The sequence below is a fragment of the Capra hircus genome, chromosome 19 (assembly GCF_001704415.2).
Source record: "Capra hircus breed San Clemente chromosome 19, ASM170441v1, whole genome shotgun sequence".
NCBI classification, from domain to species: domain Eukaryota; kingdom Metazoa; phylum Chordata; class Mammalia; order Artiodactyla; family Bovidae; genus Capra; species Capra hircus.
In genome coordinates, this window is record NC_030826.1 from 22,387,935 (window position 1) to 22,395,349 (window position 7,415).

General features: G+C 46.3%; 1 pseudogene; it reads right to left on the minus strand.

The window, feature by feature from the left end:
- On the minus strand, positions 4,347 to 5,801 carry LOC102174593 (annotated as a pseudogene).

Genomic DNA, 7,415 nt, shown 5'->3' on the forward strand with positions numbered 1-7,415 from the left:
TGGAAAAGACTCTGATGCTGGGAGGGATTGGGGGCAGGAGAAAGGGACGACCGAGGATGAGATGGCTGGATGGCATCATAGACTCGATGGACGTGAGTCTGAGTGAACTCCGGGAGATGATGATGAACAGGGAGGCTTGGTGTGCTGCTATTCATGGGGTCACAAAGAGTCAGACACGACTGAGCAACTGAACTGAACTGAACCAATGAAGCTCAGAGGGGTTAGGTGACTTGTCCAGAGATAGATAGCTGCTGTTGGGATCTGGGATTCAAATCCTGGAAGGAGACGAGAGCTATGATCACTCTGCTGTGTCCTCAGACTTCTGAGGATAGGAGAGGCAGGAGATGGGTGGGGAGAGTAGAGGAAGGATGGCAGAAATAAACATTTTTTAAAAATCAGTCAGCCCTGGGTTTTATGGTCTTCTATGAATAACACACCTCTTTCAGACCCACTTCACATGCCCCTGGGCCTGCTCTGGGAAGGGGTGGAGAGCAAGGGCATCTTCCCTGCTGTGGGTGACTCATCACGACCCTGGCTTAGTCACAGCATGTCACCACAAGCCAGCAGAAGAAGCCAGGCCAGGGTGAAGTCTGGTCCTTTGGGAAGAGTAGTGCCTGCTTTTCATTTCCCCAGGATGACTGGCCTTTGGGGCAGGACCTTACCATGGACTGCCATGGGGGTCTGAAGCAGTGCCTCTAAGCCCCCTTTCTAGCACACATGGCATGACAAAACAAAATACCTTAAAAGAGAGAAAAAGAAAGAGGAGACGAAAAGAAAGAGGGAGGGAGGAGAGAACAAATCATAACTAAGCTGAAAAACAGGCAAGGATATTGGTAAGGAGGGGATGAAAAAGTGAAAGTGTTAGTCGCTCTTTGGAACCACATGGATTGTAGCCCGCCAGGATTCTCTGTCCATGGAATTCTTCAGGCAAGAATACTGGAGTGGGTAGCCATTCCCTTCTCCAGGGGAACTTCCTAACCCAGGAAATGAACACGGATCTCCTGCACTGCACGCAGGTTCTTTACCGTCTGAGCCACCAGGAAAGGAAGGGATGCCTAGCACCAGGCAGCCGTTAAGTGTATTCTGCCTCGGATCATAGAGAACCTACAAATTCAGAGGCCAGCGAGGTGGGAGCAGGAGTGGCCTTGGGACAAAAAAAGGGCAAACGCTACTGCCCTTCCCTTCTTTCTCTTCTCCTTCTCCTCCTCCTCTCCCCTTCATTCAGAAAGATTTACAGCTAAGGTGGTGGCTTTTGCCCCTAGATAAGTCTGAGATCTGCCCTACAAAGAATGTAAAGAATGTGACCTTGTTGTGCAAGAAGATGCTCCTGGAGTTGCCTGAAGGAGCAGCAGAGATGAAAGGGGAAAAGAAAGAGAAGGCTTCCCTAGTTCAAGAGAAAACCACATCAAGGTCCTCCACTCCCTCCCCTCTAACCGAAGAAAGGCGTTCCTGGGAATTCCCTGGCTATCCAGTGGTTTGGACTCTGTATTTTCACTGCGGAGAAAGGCACTATTTTAGCAAAGGTCCAGGAGCAGGGGTTCAAGGATCTATTTGCCTGCCTGTGTCTGTGTCTCCTAAAGTCATGAGAGTTGCCTCATACAGCTGTGCAAGTTGTGCCCTGCACAATTCAAGGGTACTATATAAAATGAAACCCTCCCGAGTTGGGTTACTCACTCACTTTTCCTTAAAAAAAAAAAAAAAAAAGTATTCCTGTAACAAAAATTGCTATATACAGAGAAAATGGCAGTATCACCTTGAAAAATGTGTATGAGAGAAAGGGAGAGACAAAGTTTGGTATATGTATAGGCACCATTTGTACTGGTGGGAAAATACATTTCTGCCTAGTTCTCATCCACGGATGGAGACAAGAAGAGAGAAAGGAGACAGAAAAACTCCCAAGTCTCAAGAAAAAAAAAAAAAAATTTTCCCAAGTCTCTGCTGGAGTTTTTGGATTATGAAGAAGAGAGATTCCCCACCATTCACCTCCTACCAGTGGGTAGCCCTTAGTTTTGGATCTGTCTTAAGCTATGCAAAGGTAGGATCTAGAGGCAGCTCTGCAGAAGGAAGTCAAGAGATTGCAAGGCAGGGGAGGGGGGGGGAGAGCATGCTGGGAACCAAGGCAGGAGGTGGGACCTCCCTTTTGTTGTTGAGTCACTTAGTTGTGTCCGTCTCCTTGCAAACCCATGGGCTACCTACAGCATGCCAGGCTACCCTATCCTTCACCATCTCCTGGAGTTTGCTCATACTCATGTCCATTGAGTTGGTGATGCCATCCAACCATCTCGTACTCTCTCGTGCCTTCTCCTCCTGCCCTCAATCTTTCCCAGCATCAGGGTCTTTTCCAATGAGTCAGCTCTTCACATCAGGTGACCAAAGGATTGGAGCTTCAGCTTCAGCATCAGTCTTTCCGATGAACACCCTGGACTGATCTCCTTTAGGATGGACTGGTTGGATTTCCTTGCAGACCAAGGGACTCTCAAGAGTCTTCTCCAGCACCACAGTTGGGAGTTTCCTAGAGAGGTCAGTGAGATGTTCCCTGGGGCGACGACATGCTTTGGGGCTTTTGAGACTCATTCATCTGCTTTGCTTCAGTGTAAGTCCTTCTGATCGTCCCACCCTTTAGAAGAGCTGCTCACACAGTTACCTCTGCAGGGAGAAATCAAGGTGTCTGGAGTTCCCTGGCGAGCCAGTGGTTAGAGCTCTGTGCCTCCAGTGCAGAAAACTAGGATCCTGCATGCTATGTGACATGGCCAAAAAAAAAATAAAGAGAGAGAGGAAGAGGGTGCCATCTTCCTTGTCGCGAACATCTGAAGCAGGTGAGATGCAAGTGTGCCTGACTTCTCTTCTGCTCTTCTCCTCCTGCCCACTCCTTTCTGGCCCCACTAACCTTTCTCTTCCCCCTTGCTTTGATTTGCTGTTCTCTCTACCCAGACGTCCGTGGTCATTCCCTCAGAGATCTCCTTCCTTGGTCTCTGCTTCCACGTTGCTTCATCACGGAGACCTTCCCTCACTCGCCCATCCGACACTGCAGACTGCCTGCCCCACTTTCCCCCTCCCCCTTCTCTGCTTTGTTTTCCTTGTACTCACCTTCTCATTATACAGATTTGTTTCATGCATTGTCCTCTCTTCCCTAATATGTGTAAGCTCCATAGGAGCAAGAATTTTGGTCTTTCTGCTCCTGTTGTATCTCAAGCGCCTGGCAGAATGCCCGGCACGTAGGCCTTATGTGAATGTTAGTTGAATGACGAAATGACTGAAAGGAGAGTCCAGTGGAGGCACTTGTTCAGAGTCAGATTTAGCTTCCTGTAATTGGCAGGTGTCTCCTGGCAAGCACTGCCCTTCCCGCAGGAGGTGAGCTGGGGGTGCACAATGGTTTTGGTTACCTCTCAAAAGGATAGGTCTGTGGCTGCCTCTGGACTGAGTCGGTGACCTCACTCTCCCATGTGCTTCCGCTTGCTAGAGGAAGGCATGTGGTTACAGCTGTAAAGCTGGTAATTGCACCTATCCGATTGCTCATCTTATCTGTCCACTCCTTGGTGTCAGCTTCTCAGGGCGCGGTTCCTACTGACAAGAATGGACAAATGATTGTGGTGCTTTCATTTTTCTGTAACTTATTTGTGGGGTGGTGTCTCAAATCTAGGTGTGGTCACAGGATGGTGTGAACCCTGATACAAAATTAGTTCAGTTAGGTTCAGTCGTTCAGTTGTGTCCAACTCTTTGCTACCCCATGAACTGCAGCACGCCAGGCTTCCCTGTCCATCACCAGCTTGTCCATTGAGTTGATGATGCCATCCAACCATCTCATCTTCTGTTGTCCCCTTCTCCTCCTGCCTTCAATCTTTCCCAGCATCAGGGTCTTTTCAAATGTGTCGGTTCCTTGCATTAGGTGGCCAAAGTACTGAACTTTCAGCTTCAACATCAGTCCTTCCAATGAATATTCAGTACTGAATATTCCTTTAGGACTGGCTGGTTTGGTCTCCTTGCAATCCAAGGGACTCTCAAAAGTCTTCAGCACCACAGTTCAAAAGCATTAGTTCTTTGGCGCTCAACTTTCTTTATAGTCCAACTCTCACATTCATACATGACTACTGAAAAAAACATAGCTTTGACTAGATGGACCTTTGTTGGCAAAGTAATGTCTCTGCTTTTTAATATGCTATCTAGGTTGGTCATAGCTTTTCTTCCAAGGAGCAAGTGTCTTTTGACTTCATGGCTAAAGTCACCATCTGCAGTGATTTTGGAGCCCCCAAAAATAAAGTCTCTCACTGTTTCCATTGTTTCTCCATCTCTTTCCCACGGAGTGATGGGACCAGATGCCATGATCTTAGTTTTTTATTTTTATTCCCAAATTTCAGCCATTTATTTTTGTTTCACCTTTTAATTCCTATGGGGTTCATCAACTCTTTATCAGTAATGTTCTGACAAAGACCAATTTACATTAACTATAGTTATATACAGCATATCAAGGGAGTACACAGGATAATCAGAACACAAGACTTCATCAGCTAACCAGAATTCAAGTTTGCTCTTATGAAGACATACAAGAAAACAAATACACTGAAGCATAAACAAACAAAAAAAAAAATCAGAGCAACACATTCCCGAAGGAAAGATACAATAAAGATCTTAATTTATAATATGCATAATTATATAATTTATTAAAATTAATACAACTTATGTACATAATATTAACATGGTAGTCATTAAGTTTGTTAAGCACTTCACCTACTGAAATGTTAAAACACAATGAAAACTGTATTAACCAACTTCTCCATCAAGGGATCTAACCTAGCTCACTAGTTCAGGCTGAACATTCACTCTCCAAAGTACTTCAGGCATGCAAAAAACAGGGCTAACAGGTTTAATCTGTTCTCCCAAAAGTGACAATCCAGCAATTCCAAACATAGTATGAAAAGGATCTACCGTATCTCCTGGCCTATCTGTAAATCCTCCTGTTTCCTCATCTTGACATGGGAGGATGAAACTGCAGAGTTTTTCTCTATCAATCCAATGAAGCCTTTCAATTATCTTTAGGAAAGCCAACACCCACCATGAATAACATACGTCTGGTTACTTCTCTGGGCCTTACATTGAATCTGCCTGATGGAAGCTGTCGTTCACAAAACCACCAACCAGGTAAATCAGAATTTACTTGGTGCAACTGACTAGTAATAGACAAGAATCCTGCCCAGCATGGGATTCAGAACCTGGCCTGCAACCAAATCCACCATCAAAGTTCATACATGATAAATTCAACTGCCTTTTCCACATTAATAGCATCCAACTTCCCCAATAGAGCCAAAGTTGCCATTGCACAAAAAGAGAATCTCGAATCAGTTTTCCCCCAAGTATCTCCAGCAAAAGAGCCATCTTGTTTCTGTAGACTCTGAACATATTCCACAACTTTATTTATGTCAGTAACATTAATACTATCATAGAGAGTATCTGAACAGCACTAAGAGTGTACAAAAGATGAGGACCACGTCCAATACTAACACTTATTCCACCACACTCGTGTTGACAAGACTGAATACATGTCAGAATTTCTTCTCTATTCATGCTGTGTAGTTGTCCGATGAGATCTAGGTCAGACCCCAATAGATGACACTCATTCTCAGATACTCAGACACGCAATATTCATAATCATCTTTCTTTGAGCCATAGGATACAATATAATTTCCCTGCTTCTCCAGTAACAGGGTGTCAGGTGCATCTGACTGAATAATAACATCCTTCTGCCATGTACCCCTATCCACTCTCCTACTGATGTATCTAGACAGCAATACAAAACACGTCCACACTCACCATAACCCTGATCTTGGTTTTTCTAATGTTGAGTTTTAAGCCAGCTTTTTCACTCTCCTCTTTCACTGTCATCAAGAGGCGCTTTAGTTCCTCTTCACTTCCTGCCATGAGGGTGGTGTCATCTGCGTATCTGAGGTTACTGACATTTCTCCCGGCAGTCTTGATTCCAGCCTGTGCTTCCTCCAGCCCAGCGTTTCGCATGATGTGCGAGATAGTCATATGTCATGTGGTATCTTGTTCTTTGGGGACTTCTGTCCCAGGTGATGAATCTAAACCCCTCAGTAGGTAGCCTCACTCCTAATTAAACCTTTCATGACCTTTAAACCCTGCACGAGCCATTGCCATTCCTCCTCCCTACAAAGGCGCCTCCCTTTGGGGAAAACAGCCTGTGGAGGAGCTCTGTAATTGCAGCTTTTAACACTTACTCCCTTTCTTCCAGGGGCGGCATTCTAATTTTCAGGGAAATCATCTCTCCCTAGTCTCTGTCCTTGAGGTCAGGTGTGGTTTGTGCTTCTGTCTAGAGGGGGAGCAGGCACGTGACCCAGGTCCAGTAGGCATATATCAAAATGAGCTCCGCTCCCAAATTACACCCGTTGAGGAAGGGGAGAGCACCTCATTCAAGCTGGTCCGCTGAGAATCAGCTCTGAGACTTTCTTTTTCATTTTAATTTTATTTATTTATTTTTGGCTGTGCTGGGTCTTTGCTGCGTGGACTTTTCTATAGTTGCAGCACGTGGGCTCAGTAGTTGTGACTCCTGGGCTCCAGGGCACAGGCTCAGTAGTTGTGGCGCGTGGACTTAGTTGCTTTGCAGCATGTGGGGTCTTCCTAGATCAGGGAATGAACCCATGTCTCTTGTATCGGCAGGCAGATTCTTCACTCACCACTGAGCTACGTGGGAAGCCCCGCTGAGACTTTCAAATCACTGAGAAAGAGATACTTTCTGCTTCCGAGGCTGAATTCCCAAAGCCTGGGGCTGCCTATGGCTGCTGCTGCCACCACACCCGAGGGGAGAATGGGCCTGAGAATGAAGCCACCACACACGTTCCGGAAAGTGAGCACCTGGAAGCCGACCCAGCCTGGGACTGTTAGGCTGCTAACGCTAATAGATGCCCTTTTCTGCTCAAGCCACTTTGCATTTGGTTTATCATTTGCAGGGGAGTTCATAGACTGTCCTTTGAGATGGATGACCTCAAATGTCATCTTCTCTGTGAAGTGCTTGCAAATCCTCACCCCTACCTGAGTCAGTTTCTCACCAGTGTGCCCATGAGGCCTGTACTTCCCAAATGGGCTGTGTTTCCATCTGTCAGCCCTGCCTGCTGGGCTAAGGGCCACATGGCAGGTGCTGTGTAATGTCTCCCCCTCCCCTGCCCCTTGGAAAGACCAGGTTGAGTGGCCCTTCCACAGACAGTCAGTGAAAGAGCAAGGCCACGTTGCACCTACTGATCACTCCTGCCCTTTTCCCTGGGGAGGGAGCCCAGCCTCCTGGGGACAAGGCAAAAATTATAATAATACAAGACCCCTGAAAGGATAGCTAGTGACTTTAGAAAGGTCATGTATACACTGTTCTACTCAAAATGGATAACCAATAAACAAATGGGACCTAATTAAAC